Genomic DNA, 22,424 nt, shown 5'->3' with positions numbered 1-22,424 from the left:
GGAAGTCAGAAGCTCATCTGGCACGTTTTTCTTATTTTCAGAATGCCCTACTCCCCATCATTACTCTTTGAAGTTACAGGGAAAAATAAATTGTTTCTAGAAAAACAAGTTAAATTTGGAATTCTATCATCTGAATTGCTTCTATAGCTGTAGTTCTAACAAAGTCAGTAACTCTCTGAAGATTCTTTAAAAACAGGTTGTCCATGTAGATGAGAAAGCTGTAGGTCTGGAGAAGGAAATCTTTTATTTTTAAGGAAAAGAAGCATAGAAAAGAAATCAGAGGGCCAAGGAGAACTCAAGTATATAATAATGTGGTCTCACATGAAGTACGTCAGTTACAGATATAAGCAGGAAACAGATTAGCTTGAAAATAAAAACACATCAATGTCAATGAACCTTCAAACAATTCAGATGACTTTTTTCCCTCCAAAGGGAAAGATGAATGGAGATCAGAAGGATGAGAAAAAGATGGAGAAGGGGAGACACTGAAATCCCTTACACAGTGTATCTCACGCAAACACAGCAGGCTTCCAAGGGTGTCTGGGGCTGCCCAGCACACAGTGGAGAGGCATTTATATCCAGTCATGCAGTATCAGCTGGAGAAACGTACAGCATGTACTTCAGGGCAAACAGCTGCAGAGAGGCCAGCGCAGATAACAGCAGGTTGAATTCATGCTATATCAGTAGTCGTATCCATAAACCACCTGCTGCTCTTGGAATACCAGGCTATCCCCATGACCATTTATCATTCTTGCAGCTGCTATATGGAACATTAGCCCTCTATTAACACTTCCCTGACAAAATCGTGTCCATTTCACACATAAGGACATTCTTGCTATCTCTAAAAACATCACTTTAGACTGTGTACACATACCCCGTAACATCCTAATATTTTACATTTAAAAATAAAAGAATCATATAGTTAAGGACAGATAAAAGATCCACAAAATGTTCCTTAACTGGCCTTGCTCTCCACACCTAACTTTTTCAGAGGATTACTTTAATACAGCCAACGGGGAGGTTCATTCACTAAGTGTGTTTCTAATCGCTACTCACATGTCTGCTCATGCTGCGGATGACAGAGCATCCCCGTGTTTGCAGCTCCTCTGCCCTTCCCATGCTCCTCCCACCAAAACCATGTCTGAGGGAAGAATCCCAAAGAAGGTAGATGTGTTATCCCACCTAGGCAGCCTCACCAGTTAACCAGTAAATACGATCGGATAGTTATGATTATGCTTTTTAAATAAAAGTTTCTACCCAAGTATGTTGCTGGTCTGATATTCTAACCACTCAGTTACAGTGGAATGGCTTTGAGTAAGGCTCTTAACCACTCTAGACACATCAATTTCCTTCACTACAAAATAAAGCAGTCAAATTCAGTACAAACTAGACTTCCTTCTAACTCAGAACTTCTCTGCCTATGAAGTTGCCAGTATCAATCAATCTGACCTCTCCCTCTCCATCTGTCCCTCTTTACCTCTCTCTCTCTCTGCCTCTGTCTCTCTTTCACACACACAAACAGACTTACCCAAAACTCCTGACTCTTATGCAGTTAACAACCTTGTTAGGCGAGCTGTAAGCAAGTCCCACCCACATTCCCCCTCACTACTTTTTGACCTAAAGTTTGATGCCAAAAGGATTTTCAGATCAGTTTATGAAAGGAAAATGAAACACACAGATACTATTTACACATAAACCCCACCTTGAGATGAGATCCTCTGAAGGGTCCAGCAGTCTCTCCGTCATCCCAGTTCACAGGGATGACCATCTGCCAGCTCCATGAACTAGGGGACAGCAATACCACCGATCTAGGTGCTGGAGTCCCATCTCTACTTCTTGCTCTCTGAGACCTTGAACAACTCATTTTACCTCTGGGCCTCAGTTTCTCTAACTGTAAAGTGAGGTGTTTGAGATAAAATAAATTGCAGATTATCTACCAATTTTGATATCCTATCCTAGAGCCCTGAATTTTCATGAGAACGGAAAGGAGACACCCATCCAAGCTGTCTTGACTGTACTGGTGTTGACATATAACCTCCCAGATAAATGAAAGTGATTTTTTGCATGAGTTCCGCAATCAATACTAACAGCGCACTAATAGGGCAAATACTTCTAATTTGTGTTTGTTTATTTGTTTATTTCCAAGCTAAGGAAGTTGCAGACACCACCTGCCAATGACTTTTGGAGACTCCATAATGCCTTTTCTTTCAGACAATGGGCCCCAAGTTCGGAAACTAAAAATATCAAAGGCAGAAACCACAAAATACAATTAAGGTGCCTGAAATATTGGTAAAATAAGAGAAAGGAATGCGACAGCCTTCTTTAAAATTTTTGTTAAAACCAAGAGTGACCGTAAGAAAAGGCAATATAAAGTAAAAATAAAATCGAGCACAGAAAAGACTGATTTGCCTGGGATTCCTTTCAGCCGTGTCATGGACATAAACAGCAAAGACCGTAATACTCATGTTTCTATTTGCTACCCTCAACTGACACGGTTGGCCATTTGTTTTGTTTTAAATAAAATGAGGAAGCAACAGCAGTATTAAATTCATCCGCAAAAAGCCCATATTTGCATGTGGAAAACAAGTAAGTGTGTGCCTGAATGGGTGATTAGGCATACGATTGCCCATCCGCACCCAGGGCCAAAGCAACCCTGCAGGTGTGCCTGCCGCAGGCGCAGAGAACCTGAGTGGAGATATCTCTGCCGTGGAGAAGCTACAGGTGGGAGGTAAACCCCACGGCAACTGGACTTGTTCTGAGCTGCCCACCACTACCGTCCTGCTCCTAATCCACTGCCCCATCTCTTAAAGCTGAAAAACAGAAATACGTCTTGTCATTCTTTTGCTAGATTTACATGGATTCTTTAAATCACAAAGGCAATTTATTATTTTTTTCTGAGCATCTTCAAGCTGTCCATATGAGACGGCAAACTTAATCAACAAATAGGTGTGCTCTGACTGTCCACTGACCAGCCATTCCCACGTCTCTCATATAAAGGCGGCCAGGCGCTGTGGCTCACGCCTGTAATCCCAGCTCTTAGGGAGGCAGAGGCAGGAGGACACCTTGAGCCCAGGAGTTTGAGACCTGCCTGGGCAATATAGCGAGACCCCTTTCTCCACAAAAAGGAAAAAAACAAAAAGACAAAAAAAAAATAATAAACATAACAAATAAAGGCATATCTTGTTTTATTGCACTTCACTGTATTGTAGTAGGCAGATAATGTGTTTTTGTTTTTGTTTTTGTTTTGTTTTTGTTTTTTTTTTTTTTACAAATCGAAGGCTTGTGGTGGCAACTCTGTATCAAGCAAGTCTTTAGGTACAATTTTTCCAACAGCATGTGCTCACTTCATGGCTCTTTGTCACCTTTTGGTAATTATCACAATACTTCAAACTTTTTCATTATTATTGTATGTAATATGGTGATCTGTGATTAGTGATCTTTGTCGATGTGACTATCATAATTATTTTGGGGTGTCACAAACCATGTCCATATGAGATGGCAAATCTAATCAATAAACAGGTGTGCTCTGACTGCTCCACCCACCAGCCATTCCCATGTCTCTCCTCCGGACTTCCCATCTCCCACGGTAATTCTGAAATTAGGCCAGTTCACAACCCTGCAAGGGTCTTGAAGTGTTCAAGTGAAAAGAAGCGTAGCACATCTCTCACTTTAAATCAAAAGCTAGAAATAGTTAAGCTTAGTGAGGAAGGCATGTCAAAGCCAAGATAGGCCAAAAGCTAGGCCTCTTGTGCCAAACAGCCAAGATGTGCATATAAAAAAAAAAAAAAAAAAAAAAAAATTTACAGTGCTATTCCAGTGAACACGGGAATGATAAGAAAGTAAAACAACCTTATAGCTGATACGAAGAAAGTTTGAGTGATCTGGATAGAAGATCAAACCAGCCACAAAATTCCCTTTAAGTCAAAGCCTAATCCAGACCAAGGCCCTAACTCTGTTTCATTCTATGAAGGCAAAGAGAAGTGAGGAGGCTACAAAAGAAAAATCTGAAGCTAGCAGCGATGTGTTCCTGAGGCTTACAAAAAAAAGATGTCTCCCTAACATAAAAGTACAAAAAGTGCCAGCAAGCACTGACGGAGAAGCTGCAGCAAGTCATCCAGATGATCTAGCTAAGATCACTGAGGAAGATACACACTAAACAACAGATTTTCACTGTAGATGAAACAGCCTTATATTGTAAGAAGATGCCATCTAGGACTTTCAGAGCTAGAAAAAAAAAAATCAATGCCTGGCTTCAAAGCTTCAAAGGATAGGCTAACTCTCTTGTTAGAGAGACTACTGTGCCTGGTGACTTGAAGTCAAAGCAAATGCCCATTTACCATTCTGAAAATCCTAGGGCCCGTAAGAATTATGCTTAATCTACTCTGCCTGTGCTCTATAAATGGAATGACAAAGCTTGCATGACAGCACATCTGTTTACAGCATGGTTTACAGAATATTTTAAGTCCACTGTAACCTACTGCTCAGAAAAGAGAGAGAAAAAAAAGATTTCCTTCAAAATATTTCTGCTCATACATGGCCACGCAAGGTCTCTGATGGAGATATACAAGGAGATTAATGTTTCCATGCCTGCTCACACAACATCCATCCTGAAGCCCACGAATCGGGGAGTCCTTTCAACTTTCAAGTCTGATTATTTAAAAAAATACATTTTGGCCAGGCACGGTGGCTCATGCCTGTAATCCCAGCACTTTGGGGGGCCGAGGAGGGCGGATCATGAGGTCAACAGAGACCATCCTGGCCAGCATGGTAAAACCCCGTCTCTACTAAAAATACAAAAAAATTAGCCGGGCGTGGTGGCACGCGCCTGTGGTACCAGCTACTCGGGAGGCTGAGGCAGAAGAATCGCTTGAACCCAGGAGGCGGAGGCTGCAGTGAGCCAAGATTGCGCCACTGCACTCCAGCCTGGCGACAGAGCAAGACTCCGTCTCAAAAAAAAATACATTTCATGCCGCAAACCACCTTGCCATGTAAGTACCTATTCAATAACCCTGCATGATCTGCACATCTACCATAGAATCTAAAGTACAATTAAAATATATATATATATGTATGTATGTGTGTGTATATATATAACACAACTTCAAAAACAAATACATTTCATATAGCTCTAGCTGCCATCGATAGTGATTCCTCAGATGAATGCGGACAAAGTAAATTGAAAGCTTTCTAAAAAGGATTCACCATTCTAGACACCATTCAGAACATGCATGATTCATAAGGGAAGGTCAAAATATCAACATTAACAGGAGATTGGAAGAAGTTTATTCCAATCCTCATGGGTGACTTTGAGTGGTTCAAGATCGGAGGAGGAAGTAACTGAAGAAGTGGTGGAAATAGGAAGAGAACTAGAAAATTAGAAGTGAACTGAACTGTGTTGCTATAAACTTTTGTTTCAACTTGAACGGATGAGAAGATGCTTCCTACAGATGAACAAGGCAAATGGTTTCCTGAGATGGAATGTACTCCTGATGAAGACTCTGCGAATATCGTTGAATGGCAACCAAGGATGTCAAATACTCCATAAACGTAATTGATAAAGCAGATCCAGGGTTTGAGAGGACTGACTCCAATTCTGCAAGAAGTTTTCTTGAAGGTAAAATGATATCTAGCAATATCACATGCTACAGAGAAATCCTTCTAGGAGTACGTGATACTGCTTGATAGCACTCTTTTTCTGCAGAGTCAATTGACGTGGCAAACTTTATTGTTGTCCCAGTTTCAGAAATTACCACAGCCACCCCAACTTTCACCAACCACCACCCTGATCAGTCAGTAGCCATTAGCATCATGGCAAGACCCTCCATCAGCAAAAGTAGGACTCACTGAAGGTTCAGATAATTGCTAGCATTTTTCAGTAATACATTCTTTAAATTAAGGTATGTACACTGTTTTTTAGACATAATGCTAGTGCACACTTCATAGACTACAGTATAGCATAAACATAATTTTTATATGCACTGGGAACCAAGAATTTCGTATGACTCGCTTCACTGCAATACGTTTTATTGTGGTGCTGGTCCGCATCTGAACCCAGAATGTCTCTGATGGATGCCTGTACGCGTTGTTGCAACTATTTAGCATGCATGACCACTTTTACATGGTTCACTCTAGCCACACTAACCTCCTCACGTTTGCGGCATGTCCCAAGCACGCTTCAGTTCAGGTTATTTGCATTTGCTTTCGGTCAGTCCTACACACTCTTCCCCAGTCCCTCCCACCCGTCCATCTCTGGCTTGCTACCTCGTTTCATTCAGGTCTCTGTTCACAGATACTCTTACCATCAAGACCTTCTCAAGCCAATTAATCTGCATCTGTGTCCTCCCTACTCTTCATGCCTTTAACCTCTTTTCTTAATACATTTAGGTTGGTGTAAATGTAATTGTGGGTTCTGCCATTAAAAGTAATGGTGGAAAGAGCAATTATTTTTGCACCAAACGAATAGATCACAGTGTAAATATTACATATTTACTTATTAATTTTTCTCTTTTTTTTTTTTACAGTTGTTCTAGTCCCAACACCTGGAATAGTGCCTAGCAAATAGTAGGTGCTCAGTAAACAGTTAAGTGAATGTGAGTCGCCATTATTACTGTTTGCAAACCATTATACTAGATGGCATGGGACCTCCTATAGAAAAAGACCAAATTTATGCTCTCAAGGAGCTTCTTTAATCTAGAGGAGAAGAAAGATTGTGAAAACTGGTTTATACAGCAGAGCAAAGTGGCATGAATGCTCTATTGAACATATAAACAAGGGTGGTACAAAAAAAAAAAAAGCAAATTATTGTCAATCGGAGATGGTGGTTGGAAGAGGCCTATAGAAGAGACTTCTCTGGAACTACCTTGAAAAGAAACATAGAAATCATCTTCAAAAATACATTAGCACAAAAAAATTCTAAGACATCCTCAGTTAGTCTCCTTTCCTTCATTAATAATGCTAAGTGGAGAAGAGATTGCCCAAGATAAGTCAGCACTTACATGTGCCAAGATTAGGGAGAAAGGAACAATCACTTTACTCCATTAAAGTCTTCATTTTAAAATGGAAATTATTTTACTGCACAAGAAAACATGTCTAAAAAAATTCTAGACTCTTAAGACAGGAAGGACCTTAAAAGTCATCAAGTGTAATGCTTTATTCCCTCCACAAAATATCTAAAATACAAAATACCTAATTGGGTCAGCCCCACCTAAACACCTGCAGTGATGGTGAACTTTGACCCCGAAAGGCACATCCCGTCTGTGGTGTGCTCTTAATATTGAAACAGTCTTTCTCATACCATCTTTCCATTTCTTCCAACCCACTGCTGCCAGAACTCTTTCAGAGGTCCCCAAAAGTGGGTGTGCATCTCTTCCATGGCAGCCTTACGAGACCGCCACCTGCTCTGCTCTCTCCTCCTCCCTCCCCTTTATTTCTTCTTCACACTAAGCATTTCCAGTCCCTTCTTCATGCCTCTAGGGTTCAAGTTTCCAACACTTTCAGCCATCCTAAAATGCCCTCTTCCTTTCCTTCCTTTATTCTTGTCCCACTGTTCAATCACCTGGTTGCCGAGCTAACCTACTGCTCAGGCAATTGGGATCTTTGCAGAAAGCTAAGCATTTTGTCTGAAGCTGGAAGAAGGGGAACAGGAGATCTAATGGATTCATGGGGTAACGCTGATCCAATTCAGACCCTGGTAGGATCACCTGCCTTTCTGACCTTGACCTTGAACTGTCATCTTTGACATAAATTTGAATAGTATGGACATTATAGCTCCTAGGAAGCAAAGAAGATGAAGAGGTGAAAGGTGACCCCGCTCAACCTCAAAGACACACAGAATTTGAGTAGTCTTGTGCTTTCAAGAAGTCACGGATCTTCTAGAACTTCTTATTCTAGCTTTTCATCTCCCACAGCCAGCCTACCTGGATCAATGTGAAACTAGAATATGTAGCTTTTAACTATCTCTATATCAAAGAATCAGCTTCTAAAACCTAATGGGCTGTGTGATCTTTAAGACACTTTACAAGTCAGTAAATCAAAGCATTCCAGAAGGTACAACAAAAAGAGTCATTTAAATCACCGAGTCCAAAAGCAGCCCAGATATCTCTTGTGTGCGTTCATTCTCCACTCCTTGCCCACAACCATGGCGATATTCCTAAGTGATCATTAACTCGGTCAGAATGCAGCCTCAGAGTGCTTCTCAACACAGCACCTCAAGGAACCACTACCAACACATCATTTGGCCATGAGAAATGAAATCCAAACCACTCGTTCCTCGGCTGAGCAAAACTTAACAACGAAGATGAACCAGGACTGCCCAGGTCTCATGATGAGGAGCAGACCTGGAACTATCAAAGCCTCTTTCTCCACACTCCTGAGTCACTTCTCCTTTAACTCTGGTAGTCTGTGAACAGCCCTTAGAGTAGGGGTGGGGGTTTGCTATTGCACTAAGTTCCATAGGAGATATAAATAAAGCATTTCTAACAAGGGGCAGGAGCAGCACAGGAGGCTTAGAGGAAGACAGGCATTTGAGCTGGCCACAGAAGGATGCTATTTGTAGGAACCGGTGGAGTATGCCTTTAGGAGAAGAAAAGTTAGGATTGGGGTGAGCATTCCAGCAGAAGAAACAGCATAAGCAGAGGAATGGTGAGGACTGTGGAGTGTTGAGCCAGGGTGAGTAGCAGCTACATACAGACGTCATGGAGGGTGGCAGCAGGGGCTGAGGAACAAAGAAAATGACAAGATTGAAAGAGTAACCAGAGACTTTGTGGAGTTGTAAATGCTGAGTTCTAAAAACTAACTTAAAGGCCTTTAGTGTCATAAATGGAAAAAGAAGATTTTAAAAGGAGTGGAAGCAAAAGGAAAGACTATATCCATTCTCAGTTGCAGTGAGCCGAGACTGCACCACTGCACTCCAGCCTGGGCAACAGAGTGAGACGCTGTCTCAAAAAGATTAACAAATATATATATATATATATATACACATATAATCTCCATTCTCAATGGGGGAAAAAAAGCCTTGCTATAAACTGTATTACAGGAATACTTTCATTATGTAAAAGCCTATTTTGTTTTCATGTCATTCTTAGATTACATCATAGAGTGGCTGCAGCCATCTCGTACCATATTATAAATAAATCACCAGCTTAATCATAGAATGAGCCAGAGCCCCAGATTTAAAAGGAAAATATTAGATCATTTTTAATAACTGATATAACTCAAGCCAGTTGCCATTGAACCAGGGTGAGGTGATCTCATCCTGCAGAAGTCCAGAAAGGACCCAAAGCAGGTCAGAGCTGAGCAGGTCCCAGAGACACTTCCATTTACAGATGAAGAGGTTGCTAATGGCGCCTGAGTAGAGTTCACCCTCTGGACTAGACAGTCTTGTCATTAAAATCAACACTTAACAGCTGGGCATGGTAGCTCATGCCTATAATAATCCCAGCGCTTTGGGAGGCCAAGACGGGTAGATCACGAGGTCAAGAGATCGAGACCATCCTGGCCAACATGGTGAAACCCTGTCTCTACTGAAAAAAAACAAAAATTAGCCGAGCATGGTGGAGCACGCCTGTAGTCCCAGCTACTTGGGAGGCTGAGGCAGGAGAATTTCTTGAACCCAGGAGGCGGAGATTGCACTGAGCCGAGAGATCGCGCCATTGCACTCCAGCCAGGCACCTGGTGACAGAGCAAGACTCTGTCTCAAAAAAAAAAAAAAAAAAAAAAAAAAAAATCAACACTTACTTTTAAGTAGTAATGCCCAACAGATCTTCCTCATGAAACACAGTATATAAAGATTTTGATGCCAGAGCCACTAATTATCCAAGTATCAGAAAATATGAGCACATTATGATGTTTGTACTTACGTCTTGGGAGTTATGCAAAATTAGAAATGCTGAGGCTATCAGTTATTCAGGAAACGTGAAGCTGGGGTGACCGAAACACAAATGCTGCAGGTCTGGGCCAAGCCAAGGTAAAGAGTAAAGAGAATATGATATAATGGCCTAACAAAGAAAAGAACTAAGGGTGGTCTCCAGCAAAGGGCTAAAGACTCCTAGGGGTGATCAGAAACTAACATTTAATGTGTACCCACTATGTGAGAAGTACCACACTCAACAGGCACTTCATAGATAACGTGCTGCTTTGAGAGCCCCAAAGACTCCATGAAGTAGGCACTATTCAACTCCATGGTTTGCAGAAGCGAAAACAGGTTAAAAAACTAAGTCAACTAGGTAGGATTCTGTGACTCATGTGATAGTCTTCCTACTCCAAATTGCTCTTTACCATGGTGTCCTTGTCCAATGAAAACTCTATTTCCTACCATGTACTTTTTTTTAGTTTTTGTTTTTGAAGATGGAGTTTTGCTCTTATGGCCCAGGCTGGAGTGCAGTGGCAAAATCTTGACCCACTGCAACCTCTGCCTTCTGGACTCAAGTGATTATCCTGCCTCGGCTTCCTGAATGGCTGGGATTACAGATGCCCACCACCACGCCTGGCTAATTTTTGTATTTTTAGTAGAGACGGGGTTTCACCATGTTGGCTAGGCTGGTCTCGAACTCCTGACCTCAGGTGATGCAACCGCCTTGGCCTCCCAAAGTGATGGAATGACAGGCATGAGCCACCACACCCAGCCTCTACTATGTACGTTTAATAAAAAAGAAATAATAGAGAGAAAACACTTTAAGAACAGGAAGAGTTGGACTGGGGTGGTGGCTCACGCCTAGAATTCCATCACTTTTGGAGGCCGGGGCAGGTGAATCGCTTGAGGTCAGGTGTTCAAAACCAGCCTGACCAACATGGTGAAGTCCCCTCTCTACTAAAAATACAAAGAAAAAATAGCCAGGTGTGGGTGTCGCTAATCCCAGCTACTCAGGAGGTGAAGGCGGGAGAATTGCTTGAACCTAGGAGGTGGAGGTTGCAGTGAGCCATCCCACTGCACTCCAGCCTGAGTGACAGAGCGAGACGCTGTCTCAAAAACAAAATAACAAGATGAATATTTTTTTAAAACATGCTGAGAGTTGAAGGGGACCATGGAGCAGGCACAGCAGGATTCACATTCTGGTCACCCACATTCTCAGTGACCAAAGCTGCAGTTTCCTCATTTGGACTGTAAAGTCACTAAGCTTGACCATAATTTTAAGGCTCTCCAATTTCCATCAATTTTTCTAGTTATGTGAAAATGGACCCTGAGGGAACCTGTCATCTTCTATAACATAAACTGCCAAGCTTGATTTTGAAAAGGACTCCTTTGGTAAGGGGAAGAGAAGGATGATCTGGGAAAGAAGCTCCCTGCCAGACAGAGGGTATTGGCTGAGGTTTTATGTCTGGTCTTGACAGTCTCAAAGTAATGTTGTATATCAGCTCTCTGGTCCTAATACAAATGTTATTCATAACTGCAGAGACACACTGTCTGAGCCAGGTAATATTGATTTATGCAACTTCTCAGGACACAGCATGGCCCACCAGGAGACGCAGATCCCTGAAATTTACCTAAAGGGACAAAATCAAAGCTCAAGACTCCAATTTTTGACCTATTTTTCCCAATCTGTTTCTGGGACACGAGAGAGGTTGAGAAAAGAAGAGAAAATATGGCTAAAAGTTGCATAGACTCATGATGCAGCCGAGACCGTGTGGAGTGGTGGAAGGCGGGGCATGGAGAGGAGCTGCGGATGGCTCGTCCCTTGACTACCTTGGGACTGTGGCCCTGCAAAGCCTGTCCCCTTTCCAAGTCTTGGTGCCTCATGCATAGAGCAAAGGGCTCAGGCAAGAACTTTTAAGCATTTCTACCAAAGCAGCTCTAACTGCTGAGGAGGGCAAAAATGTAGAGGTAAGGGAACACAGCATGAATTGAAATCTTGTGCTTTTCCTCTTAAAAGCCACGACAGTTTTACAGCCCATGCTATTATGTATCTATGCGCTTCTGTCCAGAGTTTCAAATGAAGTTTTCCCCCAAAAATGTCTCCAAGTAAAACTGATCCACAGAGTTGTGCTGGGTTTATTCAGTAGCTTAAGGCAACCCCCAGGATCACCTTAGCACACCCATGTAAACCCGGGGTATCTGTGGGAAACAGCCCCTAAGATGGCTCCATGTAACTCCACCACCTGGTATTCACACCCTTGTGTGATCCCTCCCCTTCGATGTGGCCTGGATTTGGTGACTCGCTTCTAGTAAAAAGAATGAGGCAGAGGGAACAGTGTGTCACCTCCAGGATTAACTTATAAAAAGACTGTGACTTGCCTCTCGGGGACTCTCTCTTGCTCACTCCCTTTGAGGGAAGACAGCTGCCACATGTGAGCTGTCCTGTGGAGAGTCCTACATCGCAAGAAACAAGTCCTCAGCCCAGTCATCTGTGGGAAACTAAATCCTGACAACCCTCATGTGATGAGCTTGGGAGCAAGTAGAACTTCCGGAGTTTGGCCTTCCGGTGAGACGGCAGGTCCAGCAACACCTGGCCTGCAATGTGGTAAGAGATTTTGTGGCACCCATCCAAGCTGTTCCCAAATTTCAGACCTAAGAAACTGTAAGATAATATTAATCAAGGCTTCTTTTTTTTTTTTTTTTTTTTGAGAGTCTCACTCTGTCGCCGAGGCTAGAGTACAATGGCACTATCTTGGCCTACTACAACCTCTGCCTTTTGGGTTCAAGTGATTCACCTGCCTCAGCCTGCTGAGTAGCTGGAATTATGCCACCATGCCTGGCTAATTTTTGTATTTTTAGTAGAGACGAGGTTTCATTATGTTGGCCAGGTTGGTCTCGAACTCCTGACCTCAAGCGATCTGCCTGCCTCGGCCTCCCAAACTGTAGAATTACAGGCATGAGCCACCATGCCCAGCCTAATCAATGCCTCTTGATTTACAGGGCTGAGTTGGAGGTAATTTATTATACGACAATAGATAACGAATATTGCATCAAAGTTTGAAATGCCCAGACCTGGATTATCTTAAACATCACCATTTTTCATGAAGCATAGGAAGTAGATCATAAGAAATTCAGTAACAGGAACTCTTTAAAGAAATCTTCATCCCCAAAATCGCAGCGATGTATTCCAGCTTGGTGACATACACACAGGCACGCTCACGCCATAGAGAGATGACCATGCATGTAATCACATTGCCCCACAAAGTCAACACAGTACCTTCTGCAGCAGCATGTTGGTGGGAAATGAGCTGGAGACTGAACTAGATGTGGGAGGTGAGACACTTCTTGCCTGTCCAGCTGTATTCTGGTATCAGCTATATCTGCCTTTACAACCTGTCCACCTCAGTGGTGCAAACTGTGGCCAAAGGCCCGACCTGCCAACCACCTGGGCTTGCATCATAAAGCTCCGTGGCTCACTGAGTTCCGTGGCTCACTGAGTTCCGTGGCTCACTTGTGTCATAAAACTCCACGACTCACTGAGATCAGCTTCAATACTCCCAGAAACCTCCCCCAAAGTTTCCCGTGATCTCCACTCTCCCAATCCTTCATCCATGCCCCATGAGATCAGAGACTATAATTTACCTCCCAATTTTCCAAGCACTGAGCCTAAGGTCTGAAACATATCTGATGGTTAATAATGCGTACCATAAAGAATATGTTTCTCATGTGTATTTCCTTCTTATGTATTTATCTTTTTCCCTGACTATAAGCTTCTCAAGGTCAGGGACTGATCCTAATTCATGTAGTTTCCTAAAGATCACGAGGTTCACTAACATCCAGACAAACACTGACATCAGCACGGCAAACACATACTCTATGAACCAGGGGTAAATACTTGGCCGCAATCTACAAAGGTCTTTCTATCCATTCACACTTCAGACTCTGTCTACCACACAGCAACCCAATGAGGAAGACCTGAGAATTCTGATCCCCTAAAGCCATGGCTAAGGTAAAGTATATCCACTGTGTCAGAAGCCAAGAAATAGAAGAATGTGGAATCAGGAGGAAGGAAGCAAAAGCGAGAAAGAGATACCACTCCTTTTGACTTTCATGGATAGGACACATAGCTCCTACAAGACATCCCTGGGTTACATGAAGAACCATAGAGTTTCGGGAGACTGGATAGGTCACCAGACCTGACAAATCCTCTTGTAAGTTTTGAAGCAAATAACGTAAAAGCAATAAAAGCTGGCTGAGCAAACGCTCACATGTGCCCAGAAAGCACCTGACTGAGTAGTGACAGACAGCCAAGACATTCACCTCTAACGGAAGTGACCGATGCTTTGCTTCCGGCGGAGACTAATACTGATACTTCTGAGGCCCAAAGAGGAAATATTAAAACCGAAAGCCCTTGGCTACGGTCGGCAATTGTAAACAGCTAGCAACAGAGGGAAATAATTTCCTTCCTGACTCCCACTGGGCTAGTCACGCCTGGAGCAGGTGTGATTATCTCATCTAACAAAGTAAGAAGCTAAATGGGCTAGACTGAAGCTTCTATGGGGTCTCTCAAGCACTGAGACTCCTAGGTTTCTGAATTTACCTCCCTCTACCTCCTGTCTCAGGCAAAAATGAATGTGAAAAATAATAATAACATCATTCTACTTCAACTTTAACCAGCATTATTAAGCAACATTGCAGGTCTTGCTGCAGGATTGAGGACAAGTTCGTGCCCATCCAACCCTCAGGAGGATGAGGTGCAAGGTTGGCAGGAAGGACATACACCAAGCATGGATAATGAATGTTCCGGATACAGTGTTGGGCACTGGATGTACGTTGCCTTTTTCTTTATATTCAAGATGAGTCTTTAAGGAAGAAAACAACTGTAATAACCTAACATAGAGGAAGTACACTTTATAGTTTACAAAGCAGGTTGGCATTAACAATGTGCTGGCTCTAAGCACACAGGAGAGGTAGGCAGGGCCATGATTATTATTTCTAATTCTCAGATCAAAGAAAATAAAGGTGAGAGGATGTTGTTCTTCTAGGGTTGCACATCACATACTTGTCAAGACTTCTGTTAGGCCACCCCACTGTACTCACTGCCTTGTTACGCAGTCACAAACTTCTTAGGTCATGTGGCCCCAGAAGTCGTTTTCTGTCCAGTCATTTGAGTTTTTTGCTTGTTTAGTTGTAGAGACAGGGTCTTGCCACATTGTCCAGGCTGGTCTCGAAATCCTGGCCTCCATCGATCTTCCTGCCATGGCCTCCCAAAGCCCTGGGCTTACGGATGTGAGACCCCACGCCCAGCCTGTCCAGTCATTCATTTCATTCTCAGAAAACCCGTAGTCTGGCCTCGTCTGTGCTACAATTCCTAAAACTCCCCAACGGAGCATCAGCCAACACCTGATAGAACACCCTTCAAGAAAGGGACCCTCACTACCTTCCCAAATTATTCTATCCATAAAAATGCACGTTGTACCTATCTCATGCCGGAGACCCCAGCAGACTCTGGAGACACACACATGAACAAGTGATGCAGGACTTCTCCTGCCCAGGTTTTATGTTCTCGAAGAGCGTAAGCACGTGTGCCCCAGAATCCTGTGGCAGAATCCACGGTCTCATTCCCGTAACAGTTCCCAGTCGGCCATCATTCCTGGTTCTCTTCAGCAACCTCGTGTAGAGAGTCCAGCTGGCTCATGCCTTTTCAGAAGGTGAGGCAGGAACTAAAGCCCAGCTCTCTAGAGGGGCTCTGACCGGAGGTTAAAGAGGTTTGCAGAAGGCCTATGGTTGCCCACAGAGCTTCCAGTCCTCTCTCCTTCCCCTAATAGCACCCAGATACAAGGGGCCACCTGTTCTCCACTGTGCATGTACTGTGAGATTTGGAAGGGACCGTGTCCAAATTCAGTTACAGGAGAATCCTGGCTCATATTAGCATAATCCCATTCTCTTGGCTTCAATGACTGGTTCAGAAATACACAGCCAAACCTATGATAACACAGCAAACCACGCTCTTTCCCCAGAATGGGAAGAGGGATGTCTACGAGTTTCAGCAAGCAGCCATCTCATGACCCATGACGTAAAACATTCCGAGGATGAATCTCAGGCATAAAAAAGGCAGAGCAAGACGCACTGCAGAGAAACAGAGCTGGAGTCCTGTTCAAACTGTGCCTGAGGCTCACATGACCTCTGGACTTGCCAGCTTCCAGGCGCTCTAGGTTTGCAGAAGCACCCACCCACTTCATTCTAGATGCCACACTCTACTGAACGCAGGCTAAGACAGACCACTTTGGCATTTTCGAAGCCACTCCCAACTGCTGGCTCAGAATTAGCTTATGAACAACAAAGACTCCTAGGTCTTTTCCAGTTCGCTCCTGTTAAAAAAAAAACTCTCCCATTCCGTCACTACACATTTGATTTTTTTAAACCCAAGTGCAAAGCTTCAAATTTGTCATCGTTTAATTATAAACACTGGAAAAATTCAAGATGTAGGGCAGGTAACAAAGAGTTTTCATTTGATACTTAAACTGTATGCTAAGGGGAAAATATTCATGACCACGTTTGAAATTTTAACAGACACTAGGGTTTATGCATCAAACCAGTGGTTCCCAGCCTTTCACATTATATACATCAATAGGCACATAGTCAGTTATACTTTTAAGACACACTGATTAAGACAGAGAGACAAAACACAACTATAAACTCAGTCACACTTTTAAATAAAGTTCGTTTTTGGTTTTTTTTTTCCATCACAACAGCATCTTCTGTGTTCTGAAAAACTACACCACAAATATGTGAAGCGTATTGTTTACACAGCACCATGCCATTGCTGGGGACATACATGAATTGGCCTCAGCACAGGGACCATCGATCCAGGATGCTAAGTGGAAGTTTCACCCAGAATTCGCTGGCTCATTTCCTCAGCTTTCATTACAGCCCAGGGCATTCCACACTGTTGATTCTTTCCACCACCCCCATTTTTTAGAACACAGTGTTTTACTCTACCCACTAAGTACAGAGGTGCTCCAAAACTCAAGGGAAAATTTACCTTACCTGGTCATGGTTCTCCTTCCTGAGCACATAACAGGATTTGCACACACATCCCAGTGAAGCTCTAGCAGGCCCTTTAAGACAAAGGCTCACACCCTTTGCCTAAGCATATTTAGCCTGCCCTGCCCCAAAGGGTTGTTACAAAAATAAAATGAGGCTGGACGCAGTGGCTCACACCTGTTAATCCCAGGACTTTGGGAGGCTGAGGTGGGTAGATCACCTGAGGTCAGGAGTTTGAGATCAGCCTGGCCAACATGGCAAAACCTCTCTCTACTGAAAATACAAAAATTAGCCAGGCATGGTGGTGTGTGCCTGTAGTCCTTGCTACTCGGGAGGCTGAGGCAGGAGAATCGCTTGAACCTGGGAGGCAGAGGTTGCAGTGAGTCAAGATTGTGCCACTGCACTCCAGCCTGGGCAGCAAAGCGAGACTCTGTCTCAAAAAAATAAATAAATAAGATAAAATGAGATCACAAAAGAAGAAGCGCCTTGCACAAGGGTAAAGAAGAGACACTCAATAACAATATTGTTGTCTTTCCTCATAAATGCCAAACACTATTCAGTGACATTTTCATTTTTGGTCTTACCATTTCATGAACACTTTCTTCCATGCCAAATGAGAAAGAAGGAAGCAATGCAATTACTGGCAACCTGAAATCATTACTCCAAATTTTCTTCCAGTTTCAATGCATGCCACCTTCCAAGAGCTGAGCTCGGCCTTTGCTTTGCCACACATTTTATTAGCACGATCATATATTGTCTATTGCCATAAAGACAACTCAAGAATGAAGGAAGGGCATTTCAGTTCTTCTCTCGTTCTTAATGCATCCCAGTTACTGAAGCCCGTACTTCAAGTGGAAAACACTGATGTTTAAAACTCAGGAAAACATGTACATTGATTTTAAAAGGCAAATGTATTACCTTTGTGTGTGGAACTCACCAATTGAGGAAAAATATCTTCCCTCTGATGAGCGTCCAGTAGAACAACGATAAAAGCAGAACAGAGGGAATCAGATGACCAGATTCTGTCTTCTGCTCTGCCTCTGAGCCTCAAAGTTCTCACCTATGAAAAACAGAAGAAGGGTGTTGCTTATGTATGTCTAGGGTCTTAACCAGCTTCAGAAATTCCCAGGTTTATAAAGTCTCTGACGAGGCTGTGGCTTACTTCTATACCTCCTAAACCCCTAGTCTGATCCTGGAACTCTTATTTCAGTTCTTTGTCTCAGAATGATGGGGATAAGATGCTGATGTCTCAGTGTTCATATGTCAGCTCTCCTAGCTCTCCTGGGAAAACGGCTTCGTCTTAATAATGGGGGTGAAAGAGATAAAGCAGATACTCACACTGTAGGGAAGAAAAAAATTAACAGATAAACCTATAGTATACCAAAATTAAAAAGGAAAGGAATCTGAGTTTGAAGAAAACTTTCTAACTATAGGACCTAGTGCCTTTTGAACTTTAGTTTCCTTGCCGGAAAAGTGAGAGTCAGTGAGCAGCACAGGGATGAACGGTCTTGACATTTCTTAGTACGTCATCCTTGATATCATTTGGCTATGTGTCCTCCCCAAATTTCATGTGGGGTTGTAACACCTGCTGTTGGAGGTGGGGCTTCTGGGAGGTGACTGGATTGTGGGGGGAGATTTCTCATTCATGGTTTAGTACCATTGCCTTGATGCTGTCCTGGTGATCAGGAATGCATTCTCATGAGATCTGGTGATTTAAAAGTGTGTGGCAGCTCCCCTGTCTACCTCCTCTCTTGCTCCCGCTTCCACCATATGACACACCTGCTCGCCCTTTGCCTTTGGCCATGAGTAAAAGCTCCCTGAGATCTCCCCAGAAGCCAAGGAGATGCCACTGCCATGCTTATACAGCCTGCAGAATCATGACCCAATTAAACCTCTCTTCTTTATAGACTGCCAAGCCTCAGATATTTCTTTACAGCAATGCTAGAATAGCCTAATACAGCCCTTATTCCAGGTTTTATTTCATTTTAAACTATTACTGTTTTGCTAACAATTACACAGTATGTATTCCAACAGACAAGCATTCCAAGGCACGGGCTGTTAGAAAACTTGCCTTTCACGTATGCAGGAGAAATCCACACACCAGAAAAACTACCACACCCATTTCATCGTTGTCATTGTAAACGTTACCTAACCAATCATACAATTGTTTTGTGCCTATTATCTCACTCCGTCTTCAAAGACCAATACGGGTTCAAAGTTGGGAGAGATTTTTTAAATGAGCCACCTTAACTTTTCCAACTGACAAGAGAAGCTGGTGGCCTGGGTAAGGAGGTGGCTGCTTCAGGTGCCCACTAGCACTGGCAGGCAGCCCAGGGCTTCCTCCGCTGGATCAACTGCCTGCCCGCTTTGACAAGGGACACCAAAACACTCTGGATACCAAAAAGCACTTGTGCTTCGTCACACGAGACACACCTAGAGCCAAACCAGGACTTACACGTGCAGGCTTCCAACACTTGCCTCAACACCCTCCGGGTAATCTCAGCAGCAGAAAGAAATCAAGTAGGCAAAATGGAGTATCATCAAGATCAGCTCAGAAAAGCAAGGAGTTTCCTGAGACCTAGTGGTCTTCAAGGACATTGGAATTCTCAAAGCCATTTCCACTGAAAGGAGAGAGGCGCATCATTTTAAACTTTAAACTGCTGAGAAATGGGTTGTGAGGAAATCAGCAGTATAACTGTGAACAGTGAAATTTCAAAAAAAAAAAAAAAAGGTTGCCCCTATCCTCACCCACAAGCTGCATGAAGCCAAAGCTTCTCCTTGCAGAGAGAGATACAAATCACAACAGTTTCTACAACAGCAGACGCATCTGACTTGCCAGATTTTTAAACTTCACTGAAAGGGAAGAGCTCGCCACCTTGGCCCTGAGGGAGTCTCACTCACTCACACTCTCCAGCTTCCCACCACGTACAAATGAAAGTGGTCTCCCTTTTCCATAGCCAATTCCTCTTTTAATAATTTTTTCTCCTTTTCCATAAAGAGAATAAGCAGTTTTGCTAAAGAACCGCTGTGAAATGATTGAAGTTCCCATGCAAACAAACCATTAGCAGAGTTCAAATGCAATTTAAATTACCAGTTGTTAAAGTGCTTCTCAATTTTGTGGTAAGTTTCCAAGGAGAATTACACGCTATATACTATTTAATTGGTTGTTTTCTATTTTTTAACATCCATTTATCCCCCACCCCATTATATTTCAGAAGTGTCTATAAAAGCTTTCCTTTAAAAAGTATACCTTGTTGAATAGATTAAATCTAAAAATTGAAAAGTATCAGAGAAACAGCTGCAGGATCACGTGTCTAAATTAGTGGTTTTGACACCATAAAACACGCAGAGTTTTTAAATCTTAGGAATCACCTCTTAGTGCCCTCACTCTTTACAGCTAAAGACACTCAATTCCCAAAAGGGAATGAAGGAGTTGGCCTGAAGTCCTTTTCCTGGTCAGCGACAGATTCAAGATGAGAAGCATTGCTCCAAACTCCCAGCACCCCACCACCTCTTCCACATGGTTGCCTGTAAATGGCAGAGGAAGATGATATGAAATAGCCAATAAACTTGATTTTCCACTTGTATTTTTTTTGAGGAAAATATAAAACCCTCTTCAAATATACTCCTGACCTCAAACATTGTGAGCAATGGCAAGTATCTCTCCAAAAGAGAAGAAAATAAGTAAAGGCTGATGAATGAGTATAGTCAAAAGAACTCAAAATCAAGAGACATTATGAGCAGATTCTTGGCAGGAAAAGTCAAGACACTCATCTAGATTCATTAAACAAGTTATGTGACATCAAGACTGCAGATTTTCACAGTTCTACTGGCCCTGAATTAGTGCTGCCCCCAGAGACAAAGAGGAAAAAAAAAAATCAACAATGTGAAAGGGAGTCTTCCCGTATCTGTAAAGAAAAAGGATTTCTAGAAGCCATCAGGAGTGCAGTTTGAAGTTCCAGGCTTTGATGTTGGACTTGTGTAAATGATTTTCACCTCTCAAAAGCTCAGGCTTCTCTGTCTGCAAAATAGGGTTAATACCATCTACCCATCAAGGTATATGTAACATTTCCTGGGATCTCACATTTAGCATGTATAGCAGCACAAAGCCTGCGTTCAATATACACTAATTCACATTCACCCCTTTCTAAGGCTTCTATAATTGCTCAAAGCCTGTAGTTCTGTGATTCTAATTTATATGGACTAAAACCGCGTCTTGTAAGCTATGCACATTCCCTGAGTCTGTTAGGATGGAGTCTTGCTCTGTCGCCAGGCCAGAGTGCAGCGGTGCGATCTCAGTTCACTGCAACCTCTGCCTCTCCAGTTCAAGAGATTCTTCTGCCTCAGCCTCCCAAACAGAGTAGCTGGGACTACAGGCGTGCACCACCACGCTCAGCTAATTTTTATATTTATAGCAGAGACGGGGTTTCACCGTGTTATCCAAGATGATTTCAATCTCTTGACCTCATGATCCACCCACCTTGACCTCCCAAAGTGCTGGGATTACAGGCGTGAGCCACTGCGTGCGGCCCTTGGAAATGCTCTTTTAAAATGGCCTCCAAATCCACATTTTGAAACACACACACTAATAAAATCTCAATTTCGTATCCAAGATGTTATTTAAACTTTCTATCAACCTATAAGAAAAATTTCCCAATTGAACACTGAGGAAACTGAGGAACAGGGAAGTTAGGCCCTCACCCAATATCTCCAGGCTAGTAAGTGGTAAAGCCAGGATTGAACACCAGTATTCAAAATCATGTTTCATGCCACAGGCTTTATTAATTTATAATTATAACTATAATATAGACCGTTCTTCTGCCAGAAGTGGAAATATACCTTTACAACTCCTGCTATTTTTCCATTTCAGGGAGCTTTGGGATAAAAGCAAGGCCTACATTTCAAACTATGTTTTTTAAAAGTTGATGTTAAAAGCAGGTAAATCTTTCCTGCATTCTGCCTTGCTGACATGTTCTTAAGTGAAATAAAAAGCTCCGAACCCTGGCACTGAGCAGACATCTACTGGTATGTGGGAAACAGATCTGAGCAAGGTTAACAATTAGCTGATATCAGACCAATTCAAAAACAGAATTCAAACGGCTAAGCTCATGATCAAACAAACCATGGGGAACCCCAGCCTCGGCTATGGAAAAACTTCTCTGGCACAACTGTTAACCGAATGTCACGTTCTCCATTCAGAGGTGTACCAAAGAGAGGTTTGCCAACACCTCCCATCTTTGATAAGGCAGTGCGTGGACCTAGCAGGTGTAGGTGTGGCGTTGGACACGCCTGGGGGTGTTGAAGAGCCTCAGCGCGGGGACACACTGGAACACATGAGACCGAATGAAAAGCGCCTAAAAGCGCGAATACATGCAATGTCCTTTCGAGTGTCTAAAAGTTCTCTGCAGATGACACGACTTCTAAACGAAGCCTGAACACCCAAGAGGATTTCTTGGACGAGGAGGAGGAAAATAGCCCCAGGGAACACGATGTGCAAAGGCCTTCAAGAGGATGAGTTCAGGGTTTT

General features: G+C 42.9%; 1 protein-coding gene across 14 annotated transcripts in view; it reads right to left on the bottom strand.

Annotated features, from left to right (window-relative positions):
* The window catches only part of LPP (LIM domain containing preferred translocation partner in lipoma), a 736,333-nt gene that overhangs the window by 648,308 nt on the left and 65,601 nt on the right, over positions 1–22,424 (bottom strand). For 9 of the 14 annotated variants that reach the window (XM_074404687.1, XM_074404684.1, XM_074404695.1 and 6 more), the window contains one exon: positions 17,835–17,957. The exons of 2 other annotated variants lie outside the window; for them this stretch is intronic. The gene's annotated coding sequence lies outside the window, so the exon portion shown is untranslated. 3 more of the 14 variants (XM_074404689.1, XM_074404690.1, XM_074404692.1) reach the window with 3 other exon arrangements.

This window comes from Saimiri boliviensis, chromosome 8 (assembly GCF_048565385.1).
Source record: "Saimiri boliviensis isolate mSaiBol1 chromosome 8, mSaiBol1.pri, whole genome shotgun sequence".
NCBI lineage: Eukaryota > Metazoa > Chordata > Mammalia > Primates > Cebidae > Saimiri > Saimiri boliviensis.
This window is presented reverse-complemented; position numbering and strand designations above follow the sequence as displayed.